The sequence below is a fragment of the Lissotriton helveticus genome, chromosome 3_1 (assembly GCF_964261635.1).
Source record: "Lissotriton helveticus chromosome 3_1, aLisHel1.1, whole genome shotgun sequence".
In the NCBI taxonomy this organism is placed as follows: domain Eukaryota; kingdom Metazoa; phylum Chordata; class Amphibia; order Caudata; family Salamandridae; genus Lissotriton; species Lissotriton helveticus.
This window is the reverse complement of record NC_136061.1, coordinates 1,652,025,034-1,652,038,953: the sequence shown is the minus strand read 5'-3', so window position 1 is coordinate 1,652,038,953 and position 13,920 is coordinate 1,652,025,034. Positions and strand designations below refer to the sequence as shown.

The following is a 13,920-nucleotide window of genomic DNA, read 5'->3' as shown; positions in this document are numbered from 1 at the left end:
GAAGACGGAGGCAGCAGTTTCGAGAACCTTCCGCAGGGGCCGGGCAAGGTGACGATGCCAAATGAAACATGCGAGCTGAGAGAAGTTTCATCCGGTGCTCCCGCCGGGACTTCAGTTTCATCTGCAGGCACTCCTTACAATCAGTGGAGTCGTGGTGTTGCCCCAAAAAACACATGCAGATGGGGGTGAGGATCTGTCGCTGACATCAGGTGTCCACAAGACGAGCACGTCTTAAAGCCCGAAAGCATTCGCACACTGTTCCCATACACACGCAATAGCGAAAGGGAAAGGGCTGAACAGGCCCGGAGCACGATCCGGATCTGCGTTGCACGCAGAAAAGGAAAAAACTGACGTAGGCGCGCCGGGGGTGGGACTTATGTGACCTCGATGACGTCAAGTACGCGGACAACACCTGGGCGGAGTCACTTGATGCCGTCTTCCCCGGCGCGCAGGGATGCTGGGCAAAAAGTTTTCCGAATCCAGTCTCACGCCTGGGGATAATTCTACGTTAAGGAATCTGCGGCTAGTAGTCTCTAGTAGATACCCACACCTGTTACCCAGGTTGAAATTCAACCAGTGCAGCTTTTTGGTCAGACCAGTGCTTCTGAAGCCCCTGGCTGGCCTCAAGATTCTTGAATGCCTTTTCCATGTACTCAGCCATTCCGGACTTTAGGCCAAGCACATAGTCCATAATATCTTGTTTGGGTTCTTGGAGAGGCTTCTCCCAACCCTCTTTTACAAGACAGAGTGGTCCCCTTACAGGATGGCCAAACAGAAGTTGAAAGGGGGAAAAACCTACTCCCTTACTTGGCACTTCTCTGTAAGCGAAAAGCAGACATAGTAAGAGGACATCCAATCTCCTTTTGAGTTTCTCAGGGAGCCCCATAATCATGCCTTTCAATGTCTCGTTAAATCTCTCAACAAGGCCATTAGTTTGTGGGTGACAGGGTGTAGTACACTTGTACTGCACTCCACGCTCTTTCCACCTGTGTTTCAGGTAAGCAGCCATAAAGTTAGAATCTCTGTTTGAAACCACCTCCTTAAGAACCCTTACCCTGGTGAAGACAGGCTGTGGAAGGTTCAAGTGGACCCACTATGTCTACGCCTACCCTTTCAAAGGGAACCCCCACCACAGGCAGTGGCATCAGGGGGGCCTTTGGGTGGCCACCTGTCTTGTCACTTGCTTAATAGGTAACACAGGAGCTGACAAACTCCTTCACCTTTTGGTGCATCTGGGGCCAGTAAAAGTGGCTAACTAGCCTTTTTCTAAGTTTTGGTTTGGTCCAGATGCCCAGCTAGGGGGGTGTCATGAGCTAAAGCTAAGAGGAACTCCCTGTACTTCTGTGCCACTACCACTCTCCTGGTGGCTCCAGGATTGGGGTTTCTTGCCTCAGTGTACAGTAATCCCTCTTCCCAATAAACTCTGTGGGTGCCACTGACATCTCCCTTTGCTTCTGAAACAGCTTGTTGCCTCAGGCTTTCAAGAGTGGGACAGTCTTGCTGTCCCTGGCACAGCTCTTCCCTATTGGGTCCCCCTGGGCCCAAAGGTTCAACCTGGTAAGGGTCAAGCTCCATAGGCTCAATTCCCTCTGGGGTGTCCAAGTCCTCTCCCTGAGGAGAGGGGTCCTGATCTTTCTACTGAACAGAAGCTGGCTCACCAGTATTCTTCCCTTTTCTCTTGGAAGGTTGGTGCTTTTAGACTCCAACACATTTTCACCCTTCCTTTTGGCTCTGTGCTCTTGTTTTTACACACACCAATTCAGGGATATCCAGCATTGCTGCATGGGTTTTTAGTTCAACCTCAGCCCAGGCTGAGCTTTCCAGGTCATTGCCAAGCAGACATGCAGCTGGTAGCTTTAGAGAGACCACTACCCTTTTCAGGGCAGTAACCTTCCCCAGTCTAATGTCACCATAGCCATTGCATGGTTAGTGTTAACATTGTCAGCATTGGTGACTGGGTAAGTACGCCCAATCAAATATTGCTTAGGGGAAACCAGTGTGTCTCTTGCCATAGTGACACTGGCACCTTTATCCCTCAGAGCCTCTATCCTAGTTCCATTAATCCAAGTGTATTGTAAATATTTCTTTAGGTTGGGTGGCCACACAGCTACAGTGGCAAACTCAAATTCCGCCTCTGAAACTAAAACTGCTTCAGTGTGCAACCTGATTTGCTCTTGGCACACTGTTGATCCCATCTGGAGACTTGCTACAGCAGGAGGAGCTGTACGACTAGGGGCCTTCTTGCTAGGGCAAGCCTGGTCTCCAGTTAAGTGTCCCAACTTCTTACAGTTGTTACACCAGGTCTTTGCAGGAATAAAGTGCTTCCCCCTATAGGGCTGTGGAGTATAGTGAGTATTTTGGGACCAACCCCCTTATGCAGGTTTTAGGGGCCCTTTAGAAGACTCAGACTTTTTTATCTTGGGGATTCTCACCACCTTTCCCCTGGGGAGGTTTTGTCACCCCTTTCTTTTGGTCAGCACCAGTGGTTGTCTTGGTCACTCTAGTCTTGACCCAGTGTTCTGCCTTCTTTCCTAATTCTTGGGGAGAAATCGCTACCATCCAGTCTCCAGTGTCTAGATCAGCCAGGACCTGAGCCAGAGTCAGCATTTTGAACTTCTCCTTCCAAAGGAAACGATTGACGTTCCGGAGGTTCAAGATGGGGCGCAGGCCCCCGTTGTTGGTTCTTGGGAAACAGAAAGTAGTGGGAATAACAACCACTCCCTACTTCCTGCCCCGGAACACACTTGACGGCCCCCTTGGCCAAGAGGGCCATGACTTCCTGTTGGAGAAGAACCAAATGATCCCCCGACAAGCGGTGGCCCAGAGGTGGCATTGGCCGGAGGGGAGGACTGAAATGGAAGGGAGTAACCCTTGCGGATTAACTGCAGCACCCACTTGTCCGATGTGATATCGTACCAGTGGGGCAGGTGGTGACGGATCCTGCCACCCACCGGCGAGGAGTGCTCCACGAAGTTCGGACTAGGAGGGTTTGGAGGTAGGAGCAGCGGGGGTGGAGGCGGACTGACCCACACGCTGATTCCTAGATCGGCCCTTACGGAAGCCACGGCCGTGCTGAGGCTGGTTCTGCACAGGCTTGGTGAAGGAACATGCCTGGGCGCACCTGCCCTGGCCACGAAAGGAACGAAACCCAGGAGTGGCCGGATTCTTTGCAGAAAGACCCAAGGACTTGGCCGCGGCCCGGGAGTCCTTAAAACGCTCCAACGCACTTTCTGCCTTATCGCCAAACAGGCGGGTGCCATCAAAGGGCATATCCATGAGTGAGCTCTGGGCATCGGGCGAGAACCCAGTTGAACGCAACCAGGCGTGGCGTCTCAGCGCCACCGTCGTAGAAATCGCCCTGCCCAACGAGTCCGCGGTGTCCAAAACACACGAATGGCAAACTTAGCTGCATCCTTACCTTCAGCAACCGCTTGAGAAAGGACAGCCTGGACCTCCTCAGGGCACTGTGGCAACACTTGGGCAACAGAATCCCACACTGCGTGAGTGTAGCGGCCCAAAAAGCAGGCAGTGTTCACCGACCGCAGCCCCAAGGTGGCCGAAGAGAACAACCGCTTACCAAACTGCTCCAGTTTCTTAGAGTCCTTGTCCGGCCGAGCCGTAGGAAAGGCACTCTGGGACGTCGGGCCTGTATGACCAGACTCTCAGGCGTGGGATGGGTGGTCAGAAAGGCCGGGTTGCCCGGTGCCGGGCTGTGGCACCAGGCGACGTTTTTATCCACTGGGGCCCCCGTGGGTGGCCGCGACCAAGTGCCCAAGAGGACTTTGGTAGGGGAGTCATTGAAGGGAAGCAACAGCCCTGACGAAGTAGACGCCGTCTGGAGCACCTCGGTGAGGAGGTTGGTTTTGAGGGTCACCATGGGGAGGTTGAGGTTTAGGGCCTCAGCAGCCCGACGGAGCACCATCGTGTAGAAAGTGCCCTCCTCCATCGTAGGCGGGGGAGAGGCGAACCCCGGGTCAGAAGAGACATCGCGGTCACCGGCGACTTCCAGGTCATCCACCCAATTCTGCTAGGAGTCACACTGCAGGGCAAGGGGGTCCTCGGATCCGTCCCAGTCCTCCTCTGCCTCCGGAGGGGCTGGTCGTGGTGCCGGGGCCGGAGCCAACGGCGTAGAATCCTGTGGCACTGGGGCTGGATCCGCTGGTGGAGCCGCCGGCTGACAGGATCTGGACACGGGACAGCGGACCCGAAGGCGCGCCCGCGGGAGCCCGAGGCCTAAAAAGGCAGTCCATGGCAGCTAGAAACTCTTGCACCTGTTCGGGAGTCGCCGACGGACCCGGGTTGGGCGGGTAGACCGTGGGACCCCCAGGCTCCAGAGGAGCCGCAGGGGCGGAGCCCCTGTTCCCCTCGTCCGCCTCCGAGGAGCGACGGGGGGATGACGGAGAGCGAACACGCTTCTTCGACTTCTTTTTATGACGTCGCTTACCAGAATCCGAAGGCGAAGACTTGGAGTCCGAGGAGCGACGGCTCCGGTCCTGCGAGCGGTCCCGGGAACGGCCCCTAGACCCGGAGCGACGAATGCCAGACCTCCAGCAATTTTCAAAGCCGCTCCCTCAAGGCCTTCGGGGCTATGGCACGACAGTCCAGGGAGTCGTGATCAGTCTCCATGCAGTAGAGGCAAACATCGTGGGGCTCCGCTACCGACATATTACGGCAGCAGGCCCCACAGGACTTAAAGCCAGGCATCCCTACGTGCACCAGGAGAATAAAGAGGGGACACAAAAGTCTCGAATAGTAGTCAAAAAGTGACTAAGGTACATGCTCAATCCGGATCTGCGCTTGCTGGTGTGGAAAAAGAAAGAACTGACGTCAGCGCGCATGGGTGGCGCCAAAGTAGTATCCGTGACGTCATCTTGGCACTTCCGACGCCAGTGACGGACGCGGAGCCGCAGGACGCCACCTACTGATGCACAAGGGTACTGCTAAGCAAAACTTTCTGGATCCAGTCGGACGCCAGGGGATATTCTAAGTTAAGGAATCTATCACTAACGTGTCTCTTTCAGATTCTGCAGTTATCAGAGAACAGTTCCCACAGGAGTGCCCCCAGAGAGATTTATTCACCTTTCTCATGTCACAAGCCCTCTTAAAGCCTGTGAACCATTTGGTGATATCATCACCCTCCTCAAATTTAGGGACAATCCCTTTGGGGATTTTAGGAACATAAGATTGCTCTTTATCCTTATTTTGATTGCTGCCACCATTGATGGGTGATAACCCATCTCCTTTCTTTCTCTAGAGACAGGTGTCTGTTCTCTAGGTCCAGTCTTTTGGTCAGTCTTGCTAAAAATCTGTACTCCTCATTGAGGCTGTCCTCAATGTCCTCACCAGAACCTGAGCCACATGTGTGGCCTCTAGGTCCCCACAGGGTGATTCTTGGAGTCAAGGCTATTGGAGCCCTTTTCTCTCTAAGCGGTGGAGGAGGTTGATCTACCTGGTCCATCCTCTACCACTACTTCCACATCTGACTGGTTATCACCTTGCTCAGAGGGGTGGTCCTTTGCATACTTAGCCAACAGCTCCTGGAGCGTTTTCTGGATTGGATTAGGAACCTTTGGTATGTTTTTAACTTTACATAAGGACCTTACTTCCTTGAAAGACAAGTGAAGGTAAGGGGTGAGGTCGAGCTCCTCAACTATGTCCTGTATGTCACTATGGTTATCTTCACTACTAGCTGGGTACTTATTTTGAGACATTCTAACAAAAAGGTTCTAACCCCTCGACCCTTGACTACAGAGACTTTTTTTTTATATATTAAAGGGACTTGAGCAAGGCCCTAACAAGACTTTTAGCAGTTTGGAAAAAATGACAATTTGAAAATATCAGAATTCTAAAGGCAATTTAAGAGTTATGTTGTGTGATCAGGCGGTAACCAAGTAGTCCAACACATGCAAATTGTATATCCCACCGCTGATCCACCAATGTAGGAAACTGGCTCTATATATACTATACCAAAGTGAGGTATAGTGTGTATAGAGTCCAGATGACCCCAGAGGTAGGCAGAGGTTAAAGTTAGATAGAACCTTACTCTCTATTTGTGGTAGAGTGGTCGAGCAGTAAGGCAGTATCAGAGGACAGTGTTAAGCATTTGGTGTACACACTCAGTCAGCAAATGAATTCACACAAGAACTGAACTCTAGGCCAATTGTTTTTGTATACAAAAATACAGTTTTTTTATTTTAGAACCAAGCAAGCCTGGCACAGGTAAGCATAAAATACTTTGCAATAAAAAGTTGCTGAATATAGAACAGTTTAAAAATGTAATAGAAATTGTACTTTGTTTGATTTACAGGGAACGCAGTAGGTTTCAACACTCAGCAAAGACAGTACATTGAAATGAATAGGCTTTTTCAGTAAATTACAGGTAAGTTACTTTTTACGTTACTTTTCTAACTCAGTGCTGGATACCTAGATTCAGCACTGGGACATTTCCTGCAAACAGATAAGTAAATACGTTTTGGTTATTCATGCGATTTTTAAAGAATATTTTTAGATTAAAAAACGTCACACTTGAAAACTTTTTGGGAAAAAAGACTCCATGTTATCCTATGGAGGAAGCACAAGTTACTTACCTTCGGTAACATTACATCTGTAAGAGACATTAGTTAGTGATAGATTCCTTACCTTAGAATATCGCCAGGAATCAGACTGGATCCGTAAAGTTTTCGTCAGCAGTACCCCTGCGCGTCAGATGGGTCAAGACTAGAGTGATGTTGTGCGGCTCCGCGTCCGTCATAGGCGTCGTGCTCGCCGGGATGACGTCGCAGCAGCTACTTAGACGCCGCCCTTGCACGCTGACGTCAGTTCTGTACACGACTTTCTGCGCCAGGAACGCAGCGCCATGCAATATACCGACCACTGGTGCATTGAAACTAGGGCGCTGAAAGGGATGTCCTTAACCCTAGAAATCAGTTCGCAGAATGGGGAGGATGGGTGGAGCGGTAAAGAATCTATCACTAACTAATGTCTCTTACAGATATAGCATTACTGAAGGTAAGTAACTTGTGCATCTGAAAGAGACATTTAAGTGACAGATTCCTTACCTTAGAATAGATACCCCAGCAATACCAACCCCGGAGGTCGGTCTGCGAACCAAGATCACACTAAAAAGTCACGGAGAGGAGAACGGCAAAAGAAGGCGTCTCTCCGGATTTGATTGTCAAGGTAATAATGCTTAGCAGAAGTGTGCAGCGAGGCCCATGTGGCTGCCTGACAGATGTCTTGCAGGGGGGCTCCACCGCCCAATGCATTAATAGCTGCGGTCGCCCTGGTAGAATGGGCGAGCAGACCCGCCGGAGGTTCCTTTTTAGCCAGAGAGTACAAAGCTTTTATAAACAAGACGACCCAGCGGGAGATAGTCCTCCTGTGTACTGCCCAGCCTTTCTTGGCGCCTACGTAGCCAACAAAGAGCTGGTCATCCAGCCGGTACTGTTGTGTGCGATTCAGGTAAACTGAGAGCGCACATTTTGGGTCCAGGCGGTGGAGCCTCTCTTCCTCTCTGGAAGGGTGCAGAGGCGGAAAGAAAGTAGGCAAGGTGATAGTTCCCCCGATGTGTAAGCCAGTAACAACCTTCGGCAAGAAGGAAGGACGAGTGCGAAGCACAACCTTGTCCGGATGAACAGACAGAAAAGGAGGTTTACAGGAAAGAGCCTGGAGCTCACTCATACGCCTAGCAGAGGCGATGGCCACCAGGAAAGCAGTCTTTAAAGTCAGTAAACGAAGAGGACAGTTGTGAAGCAGCACATCAAATAAGTAAGTAGGAGTAGTTTCTGTCCTGTAACTCCAGTTCTGTAGTAGGGGATATCTCTGTTATAGTCATAATCTAGTGAATAGTCCCGCCCATGTGCGTGGACCCCGGAACAATCAAAAATAATCTCAAACTGTCAAAAAATGCAGAACTGCACAGACACTTAAGAGAGAATTTAAAGACAGATAATGCAGCCTATATCCACAGTCTACACTGTCCAGTACTTCAACTAGAAATTCCACCAAAACTCCACAAACAGCACAGCCTGTCCAGGTTTTTCCACACAGAAAAAACATGCTTTTACCAGAAAAGCCCTCAAGAATGATAGAGAGGAAGGAGTGGACAGACAAGCCCCATAGGCTGCCATTATGTGGCTCAGAACAGGATACTGTGCCTTTAAGAGAACTTTCCAGAACTCTCCCAGTATCCCAGAATGCACAGGAGGTCCTATTTGCTTTCAGTTCTTTTTGAAGGCAAAAAACGCCAGACCTGTAGCATTCCTTACATGAATATCTTTCTCCACCGGGGAGGAGGGCGGGCGCTTATGACTATAACAGAGATACCCCTACTACAGAACTGGAGTTACAGGACAGAAACTACTCCTTCTGTAGTAGGGGATCGCTGTGTATAGTCATAATCTAGTTAATAGAATGGCAAGCCCATCCCCACACCAAAGCGGCGATGGAGAGAAGAGAAATAACACCACTACTGTGCGAACAGATTTCGCAGCGAAGCCTGCCCAACCTGAGCGTCTGTCCTGGCATCAGTGTCCAGACAGTAATGCTTAGCAAAGGTATGGACCGACTTCCAAGTGGCCGCCTTGCAGATTTCTGCAATAGGAACATTACGTAGCAAAGCCGTCGTGGCAGCTTTGCCCCTGGTGGAATGAGCCTTAGGTTTACCCCCTAAGGTCTTATTAGCCTTTTGATAACACAATTGTATACAGGACACAACATGTCCGAGATGGACTGTTTTGAGGTAGCAAGACCGGTCCTGACTGATCCATAATTGATAAACAATTGGTCTGACCTATGAATATCCCTGGTTTTATCCAGATAAAATTTAACACCCTCCTAACATCCAGGGAATGCAGAGACCTTTCCGCTGGAGATGAAGGATTCTGAAAAAACGTAGGTAAAGTTATGGTCTGGTTAACATGGAAATCAGAGATAACCTTTGGAAGAAATTTAGGGTGAGTACACATAACAACCTTAGCAGCATGAAATACAGTATAAGGTTCTTGGCAACACAACGCCTGAATTTCACTCACCCTGCGGGCCGATGTAATGGCCACAAGGAACGCCGCCTTCCAAGACAGGTGCTGCAACGAAGCCTTATGAATAGGTTCAAAAGGCTCCATCAATCTGGACAGCACCACATTCAATTCACATGAAGGCGAAGGAAGCCGGACAGGAGGAAACACTTTCTTCAAGCCTTCCAAAAAATCCTTGATCACAGGGATCTGGAAGAAGGAAGTCTGTGAAGGGCATTTCCTGTAGGCAGTCAGCGCAGCGAGATGAACCTTACTGGAATGGACATTAAGGCCAGACTGCGCCAAATGTAGAAGATACGGAAGGATGACATCTTCCTTACAGGTCGTTGGGTCATAGTTCTTGAACTTGCACCAGATGCAAAATCGCTTCCACTTGTAAGCATAGGAAGTCCTAGTGGAAGGTCGCTTAGCCTCCTTCAGTATGTCCATACAGTCTTCTGGTAGATTCAAATGGCCATACTGCACTATCTCAGGAGCCATGCCGCCAAACTCAAACTCAAAGACAAGAAGTTGGGGTGCACCATCCGCCCCCCGAACTTCGTGAGAAGGTCCGGCCTGCACGGCAACCATATGTGAGGAAGGAGAGACCGGTGAAGTAGGTCCGTGAACCACCACTGCCTGGGCCATTCCGGGGAAATCAGGATCATCCGCGCCCTGGACTGGGACAGCTTGATGAGCTCCGCCGGAATCAGGGAATGGGTGGAAAAGCGCACAGAAAGCTGTTCGACCAGTTGATCCATAACGCATTCCCCAGCATCCCCTGCTGGTAGTACATGGAGGCGAAGTCTCGGCATTTGCTGTTTTCGGCTGTGGCGAACAGATCTACGTCTGGAGTCCCCCACCTTGCGAAGACTTCTCCTAGTACTTCGTCGTTTATGACCCATTCGTGGTTTTCCTGAATCAGTCTGCTCAGGGCGTCCGCCTGAACATTCTGCACACCTGGTAGATGGGTGGCCGTTATCGTCATTACCCTGGCCAGAAGCCAGCGCCAGATCGCCTGCGCCTCCTGCGACAGAGTACGTGATCTCGAGCCCCCCTGCTTGTTGAGGTAATACATCGTGGTCGTATTGTCCGTCTGTACAAGCAGAGAGTTGGTCCGGAAGGACGGATGAAAGGCCTTCAGTGCCAGGTGAACAGCTCTGAGTTCCAGGAAATTGATGTGGTACATGGACTCCGTCAGGGACCACGTTCCTTGAATCTGTAAGTCTCCGGAGTGCGCCCCCCAGCCGTGGAGCGACGCATCCGTCACGATAGTCTGTGCGGGAATGTCCTTGTGAAAGGGAACCCCTTTGAGGAGGTTCTACGCTGAACACCACCACTTCAGAGACTGAAGAGCATGCAGAGACAGTTGTATCCTGTCGTCACAAGACCCTTTCCTCTGATCCCACTGATCCTCCAAGCACTCCTGCAATGGTCTTATGTGCAGCCGTGCGTGTGGCGTGAGGAAGATACAAGAGGCCATCGACCCCAGTAGAGAAGACACCGTCCTCACTGTTGTAGATGGAGTGGTCATAAGAGCCTGAGCCTTCCGAAGGAGTGATAGTCGTCGCTCCTCCGAAGGAGACACGCTTGCTGACAGCATATTGATGGAGGCTCCCAAGTACTGTATGCACTGGACCGGGCTCGGGACAGACTTGGACATGTTGACGTGTAACCCCAGCTTGTTCAAGAGAACGCACGTCTTCTGGAAGTGCGCTTGAGCTTCCGAGAAGGAGGAGGCTTTTATCAACCAATCGTCCAGGTACGGGTAGACAAACACCTTGTTCTTCCTTAGGTGTGCAGCTACCACTGCCATGCACTTTTGAGAATATTCTGGGCGCAGACTTCAGCCCGAAGGGCAGTACTGTGTACTGATAATGATTGGTGCCGACTTGGAATCGCAGGAACTTCCTGTGTTTGTGTGCAATGGGCACATGGAAGTACGCATCCTGTAGGTCTATAGCACATAGCCAGTCTCCCTGTTGCAGCTGAGGATAAATCTGATGCAACGACAGCATGCGAAACTTCTCTCTGCGAATCCACTTGTTTGCTTGCCGCAAAACCAGAATGGGCCTGAACTCGTTCTTGTCCTTCTTGCGAACCAGAAAGAACCGGGAGTACAGACCTCTTCCTCTTTGAGACAGAGGTACGTCTTCTATCGCCCTTTTCCTTAACAGGATATCGGCCTCTGCCTGGAGCTCGCGCAATTGAAACTGTGAGCTGTCTGGTGGAATTGCTGGAGGCGGGCTGGTGAACCGCAGACTGTATCCATTGCAAACAATATTCAGCACCTGGTCGTCAGTAGGTGGTGCTGTTGTGCAGAACTCTAGAGAGCCAGAGAACCAGAGAGTTGGAAGGGAGCGAGCGGTGTCCGGCGCTCGGCGTTCAGAGGAGCTTTTCCGCCATCCGTCATACTACCTTCTCACCACCCTCGAGAGAGCAGCTGAAGAGCGGCCACGGCCTGACTACGGCGGGTCCCGCAGTGGCAAGAAGCGGGAGAGCCGGAGAGCCGTGACCCGTGACGAGAGGGTGACTCGCAGCAGTGGTTCAGCAAAGCACAGATACCAGGAGCTGTGTTGTGTTGTGACGCATTGTGACGTGAAGAGGCCGTGAGGGAGAGGCACAGGCATAATAACGGTCCGGTGAGCTCTGGGAGCCGGAGCACAGGAGTCCGCCGTGCTGAACTATCGCTGAGCTGCCACGACCACTGTGTTAACACTGCTCTAGGGATTATTCCACGAGAAAAGGAGCAGCGAGTGGGAAGGGGGAGTTTGGGCCGCACCCCGCCGCCAATCGCACCGTGCCCTTGCCCCCAAGTTCCTCACTACCCTATAGTGCGTCATAGGTGCAAGAGGAGCACAGCACAGCCCAGGAAGATCAGATTCTGGACAGAACATCGCCTAAAAACAGTAAGCATAGACAGGCGAGGCAGACAGTGATTGCTCGAACCTCAACCACTCTACCTTACATTACCTTACATAAGCAATAATCGTTCAGCTTTCTTTATCAGCCAAACTGGAGCCAAACTGGAGCTAAAGTGAGAATCCAGAGAGAGCGGCAAGTTCCCAGGTTCTCAAAAGAGAGTCTTTACTGTGGGAGTGAGAGCCGTCCACGAGTGGACTGAAGCAGTGGAGGAGTGGCGGTTCTGACTACAGACTATAGTCTACGGACTATCGTCTACGGAATATAGACTACAGTAGCTGCTGTGGTGAGCCAGTTGTGAGCTGTTTGGTAGCCGGTTGGGAACCTCTTTGGAAGTTTTTGCTGTTGTGAGTCATTCCTGTGAAAGGATTAGACCTTTAAATAACTTTAGCAATTCTAGAAATTTTAACATTATTATTGACTATATTATTTTTACCAACTTCGCCAACTTTACCAACTCTAACTTCTATTTTAAGTTTAAACTGTCTGTGGCCGATAGTGCCGCTGCTGTTAACTACCGGGCCGGGAGGGCTGTCTCACTGACGCATCGCCGCTGCGCTGCAAAGCTGCCTCTCCCTGACGGCAGCTGCTCCAGTGTTTTAATCTTGCTTACTCCGCCCCACCCTGTACCACCTTGTATCACACCATAGCTTGAGGCCGTCGGTGGTGGTGGATAGTAGGCGTACACCGGACACAGAAGGAGCAGACAGGCTTGGGAGGCCTGGGAGGTTTTGTGCTCTCAGGCACGAGCAGCAAGCAGCGTGCGAGCGTGAGCGGCGCACCCACAGACTGCCGCCGGTAGGGTGTGGCAGCCTTAGGCAACTGTGATCAGACAAGGTAACACTGTGCCCGGTGTGTACCTATTTTGGGGAGTTGGTTGATGATGATGAGATCTGGTCGTCAGCGCAGGGCTTTGCCTGAGCTAAAACAAAGCCTAAAGCCAGTAGTATCCACCAATGTGGGGTCTTATGAAAAGCAAGCTGAAAATGAGGGGTTTAGAGGGACAAGGAGTACAAGCAGTGACTGCGTTTCATCAACGGAACTCCTGAGTGAGTCAGTAGAGTCGTGTTCTACACCTTTACCCCCCATATCCTGGGCAATAGCTTGCTTAATCTCCACAACAGCCCCTCGCGGCGGGATGCCTGACTTTCACCTTGTGGATACCCTGATATCTCACAGGGGAATACCAGGACGGGTTCCCTAAGCAAGCGCCGGGAAACCCACTGCGGGTAGCTGTGCGCTATATAAGCTCAACTACATTTACATTTACATATCTCCATACCCCTCGGGAAAATCCAAAAAATCTCCAAGACCGATGCTCAACCGTCGATTAAGAGTTTCTTTTTTAAGTATCATAATAGTCAGACCCAAAAACAAAAGTCAAATATAACTAAGAACATTGACTCTATTACAGAATGTGGAAGATTTGTCTCATCAGCTTTGGCTCAATGTTCAAATAATGGTCCGGCTTGTGTATCTACTAAGTGTAAAACTGGCACGGAATGTGTTAAGTCATGTGAAGGGGCCATTTCCCCAGAAAGGAGCTTAAAGTCTGATCAACTCAGTTTAGTAAAAGAGCATAAAAATAAAAATAATTCCTCTGGTTTATGTAAGCGGCATGAAGTAAGTGGTCTTATGGAGAGGGGGCTAAAATCAGACAATGAGGAACAGGATTCAGTACCCCTTCCACTTGAATGTTTTTTGAGGCAGCCTAGTAGGCCGCAGACGCTGACGCAAGCCCAAATCCACTACCAAAAGTCTGTGGAAGACGCAGCAGGGTTAAACCCGGTGGCGGACCCACAGACTAACAAATCAGTGGAGATCTGCAAAAAAAGTACTGAGAGTGCAATTGTTGCTGATCCAGTAATAGATATCTCGTCTGGCCTATTCCAAAAAAGTGCGAGTGATATAGCAGTGGTGCTGGACCTCAATGCTGACAGTTCAAATAATAATGGTGGTGTGGTTGATTTAGTGTCAAGTCCTA

The 13,920-nt window shown here is 50.6% G+C and overlaps 1 protein-coding gene across 3 annotated transcripts in view; it reads right to left on the bottom strand.

Moving 5' to 3' along the window:
• LOC144823685 (protein mono-ADP-ribosyltransferase PARP14-like) overlaps positions 1-13,920 on the bottom strand; it is a 1,720,771-nt gene that overhangs the window by 201,596 nt on the left and 1,505,255 nt on the right. The window lies entirely within an intron of this gene.